Source organism: Neomonachus schauinslandi, chromosome 8, assembly GCF_002201575.2.
Source record: "Neomonachus schauinslandi chromosome 8, ASM220157v2, whole genome shotgun sequence".
Classification (NCBI taxonomy): domain Eukaryota; kingdom Metazoa; phylum Chordata; class Mammalia; order Carnivora; family Phocidae; genus Neomonachus; species Neomonachus schauinslandi.
In genome coordinates, this window is record NC_058410.1 from 19,670,041 (window position 1) to 19,685,604 (window position 15,564).

The following is a 15,564-nucleotide window of genomic DNA, read 5'->3' on the forward strand; positions in this document are numbered from 1 at the left end:
AGTCATACTACACATTTAACTCTTACCCATGAATTTCAAAAACCCTGCAATCATTTCTACCTATGTCACAGTGATCAAAAGTTCCCCAATTGCCAAGCAAGTTTCCCAAGAAGAGTATCAAGTTAGATATGAGCTCCATATCAGAAGTCTAAGCTTTAGGACTTATGTATGGATAAGAAATTCAGAACCCAATTGGATTTGTTGAAAACAGACAATAGGTTTGAAAAACAAAATAGATTTGGAACACATCACTGGCATAATTCAGGGATTTTGTACTTTTTCCAGAAATTTGCTTCTCCCTATGGTGGGCTTTCCCTCCCCTCTCCCCCAACCTCCACCCCTGACCAATAGTGCTATGTATGCTCCAGGTGCTAGAAGCTGGGAAAGGTCATGAGTTCAGCCACTGATGGGGTTGAGAACAGCAAGGGGCTCCTTGCACCCCCAGTCAGCTGACACTAAGTTTCCTGCTACAAAGTAGCAGAGAAGTGAGAGAAGGTTGGAGTGTTTGGAAGAAATGGTAAAGAGCTTTGACTTTGATGTTGAGCTTGAGATGAAATAGGATATTTCTAAAAAGTTATTTTTTTAAGGATTTATTTCTTTATTTGAGAGACAGAGAGCATGAGTGGGAGAGGCAGAGAGATAGGGAAAGAGAATTCCAAGCAGACTCCAAGTTGAGTATGGAGCCAGAGGTGGGGCTTAATCTTACAAGCCTGAGATCACGACCTGAGTCCAAACCAAGAGACACATGCTTAACTGACTACACCACCCAGTCATCCCTAAAAAGTTATTTTTAAAAGCTTAACAATTTAAATATATTTTTTAAAGATTTTATTTATTTATTTATTTATTTATTTATTTATTTATTTATTTATTTATTTATTTATTTATTTGTGTGTGTGTGAGAGAGAGAGCACAAGCAGAGGGAGAAGCAGGCTCCCCGCTGAGCAAGGAGCCTGGGACTTGATCCCAGGACCGTGGGATCATGACTTGAGCCGAAGGCAGATGCTTAACCAACTGACCCAACCAGCCGTCCTCACTTGTCTTTTTTTACATTATAAATTTTATATCATGCATAACCAACCCTTATATGTTATGGGTATGTTGTTTTCCTAAAATTTCAATTTTATCTTAGATTTAAAAAAATCTTTTTTCTTATTTGTTTCCCTCTCTTACCCACATCTAAACACTACATTGTCATTCTGATATTATTCCCACTCTACTAATTATTTTATTTTACAATTTTGCTTTATTTAAAATTTCTTGATGTTTTGATCAGAAAAAACAGGGCTTAATACATACATTCTGTTACAAGGCAGGCTCCATCACCTACTTGGGGTTAAATACAAGTAAATCTATCAGATATTTATCGTATCCCTAACACTGTGTGAATACATAATGGCATGCTATGGGGTACAAAAAGTTAATAAACTGATATTCGTACCCAAAGAAGTTTATAGTCTAGATGAGGTGATGGGACATATTCACATGATTCAATTAGGTAACATGACCTGAGAGTATATAATATAACAACAAGATAGGCTGAAATAATGATATGTTCAATTGTGAGACACAGAAAGTGACAGGAAAGGGAAGTCCATGCTATAAAAATATGTGAATGTGCTAATTGTGAACTTCAGATTCACACAGGAAGAGAGTGCAGAGGGCCCTGCAGCCTTGCTCTCAGTGGAGGGATTTTCAGAAGACGACCTGATCCTGGCAGAATCTAGACACCTACATGACTGGATTTCAAGGAATTGCCAGGAATTTTCCAACAGCTATCTTGGAATATTTGGTAGAAAGTTCTCACCCCAGAGCCCACTTAAAACCATGTCCCACCCTGCCTGTAGGGGTTGTACCAGCCCAGAGAGAACCCACCAGCAGAGGAAGAATCAACCTCTATAGAATAAGACAATATTGTATTTTTATACTTAATATTTTTTTCTAGCTGGGAACAAATGGATAGTGAACAAGAAACAATGGGAAAGGTATTGTATAAACGAAGAGAGACTAGTTTACTCTTTTGCATGTGTATGTGTCTGTATAGTTTAAAATCCTATTAATAAATTCAGAAACCTGGGGCACCTGGGTGGCTCAGTCATTAAGCGTCTGCCTTCGGCCCAGGTCATGATCCCAGGGTCCTGGGATCGAGCCCCACATCGGGCTCCCTGCTCAGTGGGAAGCCTGCTTCTCCCTCTCCCACTCCCCCTGCTTGTGTTCCCTCTCTCACTGTGTCTCTCTCTGTCAAATAAAGAAATAAAATCTTTAAAAATAAATAAATAAATTCAGAAACCTGTCAGAAGCAGGAGATGTAATTAACTATTACCTGGAAAAGTCCTTTAAATTCCCCATGCTGAAGAGACAGACAGCATTGGGCGCCTGGGTGGCTCAGTCGTTAAGCATCTGCCTTCAGCTCAGGTCATGATCCCAGGGTCCTGGGATCGAGCCCCACATCGGGCTCCCTGCTCGGCGGGAAGCCTACTTCTCCCTCTCCCACTCCCCCTGCTTGTGTTCCCTCTCTCGCTGTGTCTCTATCAAATAAATAAATAAAATCTTTAAAAAAAAAAAAGAGACAGCATGAATTTCCATCTCTAGTGTGTTGCTTACTAGTTATGGAGCTGGAAGCAAGGTCAGTTTCTTAATACCCTTTTCATAAGATTTGAAGGGAGGTAAGCAGAGTATAAGTACGTAGATTTCAGTTTGTCCCATTTTCTCTTAAAAGAAAGCTTTCTAACCTCAAACATGTTTAGTTTTGAAAATGATTTTGAGCTTGTGGTAAGTGGCAGTAAAAAAAATATAATCTGGGCAACAACTGCCCTTGAAGGATGTCTGTAAAGTCAGCTGGTTTGTTGAAAAGTAGGCCTTCAGCATCTGTGATGACTTGGAAATCAGAAAAGATCATAGAAGTAGAGTGGAGACAGCACACTGTCCAGTTAACATTTCAGAGAAATAAACATTTCTTCACTTCTTAAATATTCCTTAGATCACTACAGTATTTATTGTGATGGTAGATTTTATGAGAGCTAGTTGTCTTCTCCATGGGGGTCTCTTATCCACTTTCTGTAGTTGTGTATCAGCCTTGACAAATGATCACAGTTATCAGCTTAAAATAATACCCACTTATTATCACACAGTTCTGTAGGTCAGAGGGCTCAGTATAGCATGGCTCAGTTGGGTCTTGTGTAGCATCTCATAAGAATCTGGGGATGAATCCTTACCAAGCTCATTTAGGTTGCTGGCTGAATTCTGTTCTTTGTAGCTGTAGGACTGGGGTCCTTGTTTCTCTGCTACCTGTCAGCAGTTATTCCTATAAGATTTCTACATACTTTTTCACACAGTCCATATGGCCACTCTGACAAAGATGGGTAGAGTCCCTCTCATGCTTTAAATCTCTCCAACTTATCCTTTTGCCACATTTTTCTGTTTTTAAGGCTCATGTGGTTTAGATTGGGTCCACCTGGATAATCCAAAAAAAAAAAAATCCCCTTATTTTTAAGGCCCTTTAACCTTAATTATCTCTGCAAAATATCTTCGCCATGCAACATAACATTCAAAGGTTGCAGAGATTCGGACATTTGCAGGGGGCCATTCTGCCTACCACAAAAAGTTAAAAGCTATTATTCCTTATCTATTTTCAGAGCATATTGTCTTCCTAAAAAAACACTCTTATTTCAGTTAAATGATCTTGGTTACCCCTGGCCATCTAATAGGCTTGGAATGTAATCTCTCAGAGAGTAGTTCCTGGCACTTAACAGACACTGATTTGCCTCAAATATGTGCTTATTTATTTTGGATTCTCACCTAACACAAGTGACAAGTGTTTCTCCCCATCCCTGTTATGGTTCTCAGTTGTAGGATCTATTTTCTAGATTACCAAATAGGAAAAAAAAAAAAAGTATTTCTTATTGATAACTATGCTTCATTAAACCGAAATATTTTTCTGTATGTATTATTTGGGACAATGATTAGGAAAGGAATTAGAAATGAATTGTACTACATTTCCTGATAATGTGGGCAAACATAGATGCTACATCTTCTGGTGTCATCGGTAGGATCAGCTGGTAGGAGAGACTCTGGTTTCCTGATGAGGGACTGGTCCTGTCATTGAGGATGTGTGGCTCCCAGGAAGGAGTTAAGCTCCTCCTCATATGGGTGCAAATAATGGCTGCAATGGCTGTGAATGAATCCAAAGAAACCAGAGACAAAAGCCTAAATCCTGAGGAGCTGATTCTTGTATCCATGTTTTATTACTGGTCATATTTTTTTTTACCCAGTTCAAGAAAATAATCACTGATTCATTCTTTATCTTTCCAATATTTATTCCCTTTAAGTCTAGAAAGACACAATGGGGAAAAGTCAGATCACACATTCTTATTATAAAATTCTTGTTCTTCAGGCAGATTTTCTCTTCCTCTCTTTGGCTCACTTCTCCTTCAACCATTTCACTGCTAATTAGGATTTCTAACAAGAATGAACAGAAGTAAAGAAGAAAATGCACAGGTTCATCTGACCCTAATTACTGGTGTGAAGCTTGGGGAATGAGAAGGTTGAAACCAATGACCAGAAAGTTGGACTCTTTCATCATCCTTGCTAAATGCCAGTGACAGTCATTGATAAACTGAGTGGCCCCATTCTCAACCTATGGATTACCTTTAATATAAACATCTGGGCATAATTACAATCCAAATTATTTTGTAAGATGATGAAGCTGGACTCAGAAACATTTACTACTTTGTGCATAGCCACACAATACAAATACCATGTAAATCCTCTCAAACCATGTCTAGAAAGTTGACCCTATTTTTTTCCTGGGTATATATGGAGATGTCAAAGCCGGAATTTGTTACTGAGTTACAGTTGCATTGAATAAGAATTGATATGAATAAGCTAAGACCAGAATGAATATCTGCTATTCTCTCTCATACATGCTTCCCACCAGCTGATGTCTGGCTAGGTGTGGAAAAGTCCTAGGGAGAGTGGGTATGCTGTACTGCAGTGGTTTTGTGTCTGGAAAGCACCAGATGTGTCATTACCCACATCTTCACATGCTGTTAGTGTGCCATGATACCTTGTTTCCCACTAATAAATCACCATAAGCTTGAGGTCTTTGTCTTGACAACCTTATTTTCTCTCAGCCCAAGACTATTCCATGGTCCTGGTGAGAAATGACCAGACCTCATCCTTGCTTGAATTCCTGTATACAGAATTCCTCTTCATTTGAAAGGCTTTTTCCCTTTGAAATTCAGCCAAAATTTAATGAGAAAACTTAACCATTATGCAGTCTTATTCTTAAAGCAAATATGAGTCTCTGGTTATGGAAATCTTGTAGGTACTATCTGCCTTCAGTTAGGAATAATTTAGAAATTGAATAAAAAATCCCTTTCATTGACTGACATTTTGAAGATTAAATCTGAAGCCTCTTGAACTTCATTATAGCTTCATGATTATTATAAGGCTTCAAAACTTGACTGTGGCTTTGAAATTCAGCCAGGAATGTATCAATGGTGTTAAAACTTGTATTTATATAATGCCCTTTCTTCCAGCTGGTGGTTTAAAGCACCTAGCACACTATTTCGGTCTATCTCCATGACATGCATATAAGTTGTTAGGTAGAAGGTCTCACTATTTCTACTTTATAAGGAGGATCCCTAAGGGTCAAGGAAGTGACAGAAAAATACAAAAAACACATAATTCTCTAGTAGATATTTCTAAGCTCTGAATCCCTCTCTGGGAAAGTTGCTTTCATTACTGAGTTTCCTCTTACTTGTATTACATGGTGTTAGCTATGCATTCAACCCTCAACTTCTGCTTCAGCCTGGTGCCCAACTCCTGTGGTCCATTTCTCTTCATTTGCCCACCTACTTGATTTCCATCAATAAACCTCTTTCTACTCCAAGCCCCGGAACATCACTATTCATCTTTAAAGTATGTGAGACTCTCCCAGGGTGCTCTGGGTCTCAATAATGGTGATGTTTTTTTAGTGGATTTATGATACAGCCCAGGAATCTTCATTTTAGCAGATACCTTGAAAAGGTCCAACGCTGACAGTAGTTGAGAAAAGTGCCTCACAATCAATCCTGATGTGGAGTGGAAAAGTTGGAAAGATTTTTAGAATCGTGAGTCTATTATTAACTACAGTCTAGTAGATTCCAGGCCACCTATCTTATCTAGCTTGAGTTCCTGAGAAGTAAAACCTAAGGCAAAGATTCTTTTGCTAATGATTTACTGAGTTGTGTCCTCAAGAGAAAGAGAGGGAGGGAATCAGGATAGGGTTGGGTAATAAGTTAGCAGTTTCTCAGTTGGAGAGAAATTTCAGTCTGATCCCACAAGTATTCTCTGGAATACAGATTGGCCACAGAATTAGCAAGGGAGGCAGTTTTTGAAATTTAGAGTCAGTCAGTCATTTGGCCAAGTGCTTCTGGGGGGCAGAGGAAGTGGTGGGGAGGTGCAGCCTTCCTGATGAGGCATTTCCAGGTTGTCTGAGAGCAAGTCTTCATAGGAGGAGGTAGCTGGAGGTTGTTATCAGCATATCAGGGCTATGAGTATTCTGGCTGGGAAAGGTGATCTGGGTAGGGCACCAATAGTATCTGCTACATCCCTCAACTCAACAAGAATCATCTTTATTCCTCCTAGTCTTGAGCTCATGGGTTTATCATTTGCTCAATGCAATACTTAACTCTCTATAATTCTGAGTACCTTCCCTAGCAGCTTCTATGATACCACAGTTGCTTAAAGACTTGTTCTTCACAATCCCCTTCCTAGAGAGAGAAGTCCTGCCTTGGAACCAGCCCATTAAAAGGGCACCATCTCTGGCCACTGTTAGTTTGCAGATGTCTACATGGCTCTTCCATGACTTCTTGTTTCCAAGGCCCCGGCATAGGTTCTCCCTTTTCTGCTTAAGTTATTTGCCTATCCCTGTCTCTAGTTCCAAGAAGGACTTTCATGTTGCAGAACTCCAGGGGTACTATTATCATTGCCTTCTCTGAGAATGGCACCTTCCAGAGATGTGTAATATGGCAACCCAGGCAGTACTCCTTGGGAACAGTGTTTTGCCTCCATACTAGACTTTAGCAGAATCTGGCAGCCCATTTCCCAGTCTTGCCTTCTCCCAGTCTTTCATTTCCCAGGTTCTGCCTGGTGGTACTAGAAAGCTAGGAATGGTTTTACTTCACTATGCCTGTTGTCTTCTACCATGTTTCCTCCTTTCATAAGAATTTACCAAAGGTTATAAAATCATAAGAGGCCATCAAATACACTCCACTTATATGGCAAACTAATAATGAAACTGAATCCTTCAATAAAATTACTTCATTTGGTAGAGATGTTGCTAAAAGGTTCATAAAACCAAGTAAATAAAGGAGCTAAACTAAATTAGAAAGTAAAGGATAGAGATATTAAGCTAGCTTCCCAGACCCTGGGATTACTGCCTGCATATGACTTGGCCTTCTCATAGAACTTGGGGTCTGCGTGTTGCAGCAGAAATTCAGATAGCACTGCTTCCAACAATTCTCCTTCCAGAAAATTCCTATTCTAAAGATACAGCACAGTGATGTGCTTGGTAAATCAGACTTATATTTTTAAAATTTATTTACAAGAAAATTCACATAAGTGAAGCAATTATAACTATTTGAACATACTATAATAAATATCATTATTTAATTTAAAACTAATGAGGCAACTGACAGGAATACAAAATTCACAATAAAGAGAAGGGTTTACTCTAGTAACCAAAGCAAACAATGGGTGTAATTTGCATCTATCAAAGTGACAAATTTTACAAAATGGTAGTATGTAGTGTTGGTCAAGATATGGTAAAATGAACACTCAAATATGCAGCCAGTGGTAGAATGAACGGTATAGTTTTTCTGAAGGACAATTTTTTCAAAATACATCAAGAGTCTAAGGAAACATCTTGATTGAGTAATTTTACTGAAGATTTATATTAAGAAAATGATCTGATATACAATGATACAAGTATGTGTGTACAAACAGGAAAAATAGAAACTTTCCATATTCCTAACCCTCTACAGAGCAAATATTAGATAAATGTTAGCATATATATTTTTATATACTTTACTTTTTAAAGCAGTTTCAGAATCACAGCAAAATTGAGAGAAAGGTACACAGATTTCCCATATACTCCCTGCCCCCATCAATGCACAGCCTTCCCTACAATCAACATTCCCCACCAGGGTGGTATATTTGTTATAATTTATGAACCTACACTGACCTATTATTATCATCCAAAGTCCATAGTTTACATTAGAACTTACTCTTAGTGGTGTACAATCTATGGGTTTGGACAAATGTTTAATGACCTATATCTATCATTATAGTATCATACAGAGTATTTTCACTTCCTTGAAAAGCTTCTGTGCTGTGTTTATTCATCCCTCTACCCCCGAGCCCCTGGCAACCACTGATCTTTTTATTGTCCCTATAGTTTTCCTTTTCCAGAATGTCATAGTTGGAATCACACAGTGTGTAGCCTTTACATACAGGCTTCCTTCATTTAGTAAGATGCATTTAAGTGTCCTGCATGTCTTTTCACATCTTAATAGTTATTTCCTTTTACCACTGAATAATATACTGTTGTATAGATGTACCATAGTTTCTTTATCCAATTGCTGGTATATTTTTACCATGGAAGAGAAGGGTCCTATTTTATTGGGCTCTGTCAGGTATGCTATAAGTTGACTTTCTCAATGGTGATATAATCTGAACTCAAAGTTTGGAGGTTTGGAGATCAGGAAAGTTTGGAAAAGATGCAGCATGGTTGAAATTACTTGGGTCTAACAAGGTCAGATAGAACAAGGCTTCTGCTGGGCCTATCCCAAGCTGTGTAATCCTGAATTTTGTTTAAGATCCAAACTCCAACTAACTATAGAGAAACATTAACTTTGTTTGCCTGTTTAAGTTCATCTATCTTCCTCACGACCTCATGAGTGTCATTGGGTTAGAATAAGACTCCTGAGCTTATGCATGTTGAAAATAGTCACTGAGGACTGGACAACCATCTAGGAAAATAAGGCCTAAAAAGGAGTGATGGTGCCTGAAAGAAGCCTGAGCCGCCTGTACTGAAAGCCTGCTGGGACTCCCTTTGCCTTATTACTTTGTGACTCGCTATTTAAAGTTCAATAAGTAATAGGTAGTATTATTGGTATCTTTTTTAGCCAAGTTATTATAAAGGCTTAGGTTTTTACTGTTTCCTCCACACTATGTATTTGTACCTCTGTCAATATTGTTATGCAGGAAGCCTCTTCTTGCTTTCTTTACTCAGTGTCTCACACCTGCTTAACAGCAGTCTGTGTCCAACCTCCTGCATGAAGCCTGCCTGGAATTTTACAGTGATTGATTCCTTTTTTAAATTCTCATCCTTAGAGTTGGGTCACACACAATTTGACTGTTTAAAATACTACAAGCAGCACAGAGTCCAACATATGGAATGTGCACCATGGACGGCTGAGTGATTTTCAAAATGAGAATGCAGTCACTACAATATTAAATTCTTATTCTGTTAAATACGTAAGCTTGCATTATCTTTAAAATTTTATTTTAAAAGGTATTATAAATTCCTATTATTCTAGGTACTAACATCTTCCTCCCCTCAGACAATTGGATGGGTATGAGCCTTGAACAGCTCTCTTCCTACAACACTCAGTTCACAAGCTTAGGAAGAGAATCTTGGTTCTATCTTTTAAGAGATTTGAAGAAATTTCTCACTTACTGCTTCAGACTGAAATAATTGCCTGAACTTCCCAACCTTCATTTTTTCCATTTATACACAGCTTATTTTATTTCTACAGATTTTAAGAGCTCCTAATTTGACTAATGTATTAAATAGACCATCTATATTACAGTTTATATTCAATAATCTCAAGTAATAGCTTATAGTCATCACATCAGGTTTCTTTTTGAATGTTCTCAAGTGTATTCTAGTCACCATCAATAATAATCAAGCCTCAGTTAGGTCATGATCCTTCTCCTGAGCTGTCAGTCATTCACTATGATAAACATTGAGATAATGCAGAAGACAATTGTCTAAATAACTCTTATTACTGCATGGAAACAAGTAAGGTGTGTTTCCATTGCAGGTGGAGTCTATTCTGACAATATGATGGCGGCTTTGCAATTGGCAGTAGAAATAGGGGATGTGTTGTGGTGGATTTCTGGCAGCACAATGGCCCCCAGCTCTCCTTACTCTTCATATACAAGCTAATCCGGGCTTCTAAAACTTGTATCTCCATCACATTCAAGGAAGCCAGGGGCAATGGAAACTCACCAATAAACCACAGTATCCCTTGGTACACAAAACAAGCTTTTCCCCCTGGAACTAAAATAACTTGAAAAAAATACACCAGTGTATTTTTATGCTGTTCCAGTCTATATGAGCAGTTGCAGACATACCTGGTGATTCTGATTCAGCAGTTATAGAGGAAAGCGAAATTATTGCTGCCTTCACTTTATAGTTCTGTGAACTTTCAGGGGGCACAACTGAAAAATCAATGCCGAATGTTCTTGAGAAGATGTTTTTAATGGGTTTCCTGTTGACCTCACCACTAGAAGCAGCTGTCATATTTGATCAATGTGACAGTGTCATGCTGATCAATCTCTTCTCTGGTTTATCCTTCCCAAATATTTCTGAGCATATACAGGGTGAATATATAAGCCTTGGTTCCAGTGCTCATTTCTCAGCAAACTAATCTCTACATGGGCTTTTTTTTTTTTCTTAAGAAAGACAGAGAGAAAGAGAGAGAGAATGCTGGCAGGGAGGGGCAGAGGGAGAGAGAAAAAGTGTAATCCAGGCTCTATGCTCAGCACAGAGCCTGATACGGGGTCTGATCTCAGGATTCTGAGATCTTGACCTAAGCTGAAATCAAGAGTCAGATGCTTAACCACCTGAGCCACCCAGCTGACCCTCTACATTGGCTTTCTTATCCCTAGTTAAGGGTGGAATTCATCTCCACTGTTGCCTTTTTGTTCCTAGTTATGAAAGAAATCAGCAAAGGGGGACTAATGCCATGTTTCTAACCTCATCCAGAGTACTGTGACAACTCAGCATGCCTGGTGTTAATGAGAAGGAGGCTTCCCCTTTTTATGTTAAGTGCATTTGAAGAATGCTGCAGAATATCAGGCTTCAAAATAGTATAGTACTTTGAATGCACACATGCATCTATTTAACCCAAAGCATGTGCAAGCACGTACACGTGCGTGCACACACACATATACACACATGGTCAGAAAGAGTTCTACTATCACTCAATTTTACACCTGAAGCCAGGATTATCCTCAAATTACACAGGCTTTGGGATAAATCTAGTACATCAGCCTAGACTTTTCCTACTTTCATGATGAGTTTCATTCCTTCAATCCAGCCTTGGTTATGACTAACCTTGTCCATTATATCTGCTGTCTCAATTTTGAACCTTAGTGGGTGTCAAGCCTTCTGTGTTCTCCCTTCTCTCTAGAGGTGGATACTTGTTTATATGTTTTTGAGAATCAGATACATTAAGGGGTGGTCAGGCACATGTATCTCATCTAAATTCCAAGTCCTAATGAAAACTAATTGGCTTTATTACACTAGAAAAAAGTCCACTTTGGGTACAAATATGAACAAGAGATAAGTGTAGACAGAACATCATGTTAAACACATTTGTGTTTGTCTCATATACCCTCATCTAAGAATAACTAGAAGCCATGAGGGAAAAATCTTGATATGTTGCCCAATTACTTCAGTAGAACTGAATCCCATGATTGAGGCATCATCCAAAAATGGTGTAACACCTGGCATCCTAGAAAGCAAAATTCCCATAAAACACTAAAAAAGTCCCACAGTCAACAGAAATATTGGCCCAGCGATGCTACATTCCATATGTTCCTCAAATGCATTTTTTTGATGAGTGTGATTTGATAAGACTGAGCAAGGTCAGTTTGCAAAGACCTGACCCCAATAGTCTAGGTTAGCAGTCCAGGTTAACTACAGGCACAGAGAGCTCCTTGTGGTACATTAAGAGCCTCCTCTAAGTTTGTTCTTATCCTGTGACTTCCAAACTGTTATTACCAACCAAGACTGTATGCCTGCCTCAAGGGCTCTTGTTTAATTAGATTCTTAAGTTAACCTCTGTGATTATTTCCCCCAGAACAGAAAGTACACTCCCAGTTAAGTGCACGGACAATTGTGTCCAGAAGGATTGACCCTGGAGTAGTCTGGGAACTCAGATAAAACCTTAATAAATCAGTTCATAGTTTCTTGTGACTAGGTCAGTCTGAGGGTCGTAGAATCTAGTATATTGATTCTTAGTGGTGTGTTTCTTTCCAAATAATTTTTGTCTGTTGTTTTTTAACTTTCCCTATGTACTAATGAATAGAACACCTATATGAAAGAGCCATGCAAAATATTCTGCCTCTATATCAACATGTTCCATGTGAAATAAATCATGGTGACCTCACCATGTGATGAAATATGTAGAAGTTCTCTTTGTAATAAGATTATATAATCTACAAGCAAGGGCATATTTTATTTTGCACACACAAACATTAATGTGGTGGCAAATACCACATCTTTCCATGAACCTGCTGAATAAAATATCACTGTTGGATTACAACTAAGCAAGAGACAGAGCAACATAATACTTAAGAATGAGAACTCTGGAGTCATACCAGCTGGGTGTCAGTCTAGTTACCACCACTATCCAGCTGTGTGATCTTGGACAAGTCATTCAACCCACTAGTCTCTGGATTTTTTGTGAGTAAGCTGGATATGGTAATATCACTGATTTCATAAGGCATGGTGAGGTGGGTAAGATAATATATGTAAAGCACCTGATTAAGTTCCTGTCACATAGCAAGCATTCAATCATGTTATCTCTGTATGTGATGCTGGGTCGGATTTGACGTAATCCTGCCCATTTTTAAAACAAATAAAGTTTTTATTTTAGAAAAGTTTTAAAGAAAAGTTGCAAATTTTTATCAGGGAGTTCTTATATACTCTGCACCTAGTTTCTCCTGTTGTGAACATTTCATATTGCTATGTTACATTTGCCACTATTAATGAGCCAAGATTGGTATATTATTATTAACTGAACTCCATTATTTTTTTTCATATTTCATCAGTTCTCCTTTATCTGTTCCAGGATCCCAGTCAGGATACCACATTACATTCATTTATATCATCTCCTTAGGCTCCTCTCAGTTGTGACAATTCTTGAACTTCCCTTATTTCTGATGACCTTGACAGGTTTTAGAACTTCTGGTCAGATATTTTGTAGAAGGTTCCTAAAGTTGAGTTTGGTGATGTATTTCTCATAGTCAGACTGGGATTGTAGGTTTTGGGAGAAAGACCACAGAGGTGAAGTGTCTTTCTCAACACAACATATTAAGAGAACACCCTATCAATTTATTACTGATGATGTTAACATTGATCACCTGGCTAAGATAGTGTTCACCAGGTCTCTCTTTTTATACCCCTTTTAATGCTGTGCTCTTTGAAAGCAAGTCACTAAGTGTATCCCACACTTAAGGGATGGGGGTTTATTCTCCACCTTCTTGAGGGCAGGGCATAGTTTTCTTGGAATTCTTCTGTATAGATTTGTCTCTTCTCCCCCATTTATTTTTTTTAATTTAATAATTTATGTATGTGAACATGGACTTGTGAGTATTTATATTTTATACTCTGGGTTATAATTCAATACTATATCGCTTATTTTGTTGCTTAAATTGTTCAACTTTGGGAAAGACCTTTGGGCTTTGGTAGTCTTTCAGTTGACTCTGGTGTCCCTTTAACATATATCTTGTTTTGTTTTTTAAGCACTTCCTTACTTTCTGGCACTGCAAGATGCTCTACACTCATCTTGTACATTTCCTGCCCCAGCCCTACAATTTTTTATTTCTCCGAAGAAGTTCTGATCCTTTTTATTAGAGAATGGTATTACAAACCAAGACCTGGGCACTGGGTATGTTTGTTGCTATTTGGGTATTTTTGCTTCAGCCCACTGATCTGGGAAATATATGTATACCAGTCCACATTTAAATATATTCATATATAATTATTTCTATATAAACTTATCAATATCTGTACTAAGCTATACTTAAATTCATGCTAATGCCTCCAACTTGATTCCAGTACCACATGGTTTATTCCAGTTTCCCCCTTTACTTGTCTCTAACTTCCCACTCCAACTGTGATAAACTTGGCTTCTACCATCTGCCATGCATTTATTTATTTGTTCAACCTTGGTGCATGTACAGCTATTTCAGAATGTTAACCCATACTCCATGAGAAACAACTTGGCCAACTAGAGTATATTGCTTATATTCCATTTCTGAATATAATTTTAATAGATTCAGATCAGCCCTGTGACCTCTCAAGGAAGTCCTTCTTATTGAATCTATATTTGGCATTCTTATTTCTATAAATATGCCCTTTACAACCTGAGCAGAGCAGTTGACATCCAAGCACATTTGCATAAAGTCTGCACCCTGTATTTGTTTTATCAACAGATTCTGCTAAGAATTCTTTTCCTATATGCGCCTGACAACATTAATCTTAAAAACTACTCTTTCAATTTCTGTGACACATATTGACTAAAGTCTCACTAGCCATGAGTTCTTATTGGGGCCTTAGGAATTCCAAATTTGATTCTTTCAAGAAATGCTGTTGGGAGACACCACATAAAAAGCAATATGCCACTCAAGAAATCCCAACAGTTGCAACATTGGGATAGATAGTGCTGTGATCTACATGGGCTGTTGTCTACTTAAAATATCAACATAAAATATCAACTAATAGCGACCCAGGAAGATGAACCTTAAATTAAAATCCATAATAGATCTCATTCTTAGGTGGTACAGGCATCGTAATAAACCTTATGACCTGTATTTAAACCCCAGAGTCTGTTTAGAACATGATACGCTTCTATTCTAGGCTTCCAATTTACCACTTGGCATATGAATTCTAAGGAAAAGGCTGAAGGATATGAAATTCTTTAATATATCCCAAAGTATACTTTTTATATATGGTATTGTGTCAACTTGTAGATACTAATTGTATTAATAAGAAGTCAATTATGAAAGTGGAATTAAGATGCCAATGCCATATAATTCTATGGTATTGTTTTTGTAATAAATAAGACTCTATATTGCCTACCAGAAAATGCTATGTTAGATCCTAATTAAATAGGTCAGAGATCAGTAAAATATTTACAAATAGCTCTTGTATTTCTGCAAAATCCACTCTAACCTATTAGCTCAGTCTAAACATGGCAACATAAAACTAGAGGTACTTTAAAAAGGATAAACCATTGACAGGAACTCAAAATGGACCATAATAATATTAAATGATGGAACTCTCTTGCATATGTAAAAGAAAGCATGTTTCCTATCACCCACAAGTAAGTAGAAGTGGGGCTGTGAGAAGAGATACGCATTCTTAGAGCTTGATAGAGGCCCAGAGGAATAGGCAAGGATTCTGACCCAGCAGGTTGTTGAGAAGAGAGTTGGTGCCTGATGAATTTTAACAACACTTTAACTTCCCACAGTGGTTAAAGCAGCCAGCTCTCTGTAACATAC

The 15,564-nt window shown here is 38.1% G+C and overlaps 1 protein-coding gene across 3 annotated transcripts in view; it reads right to left on the minus strand.

The window, feature by feature from the left end:
• Nucleotides 1–15,564, minus strand: part of GRM1 (glutamate metabotropic receptor 1) — a 415,932-nt gene that overhangs the window by 70,918 nt on the left and 329,450 nt on the right. The window lies entirely within an intron of this gene.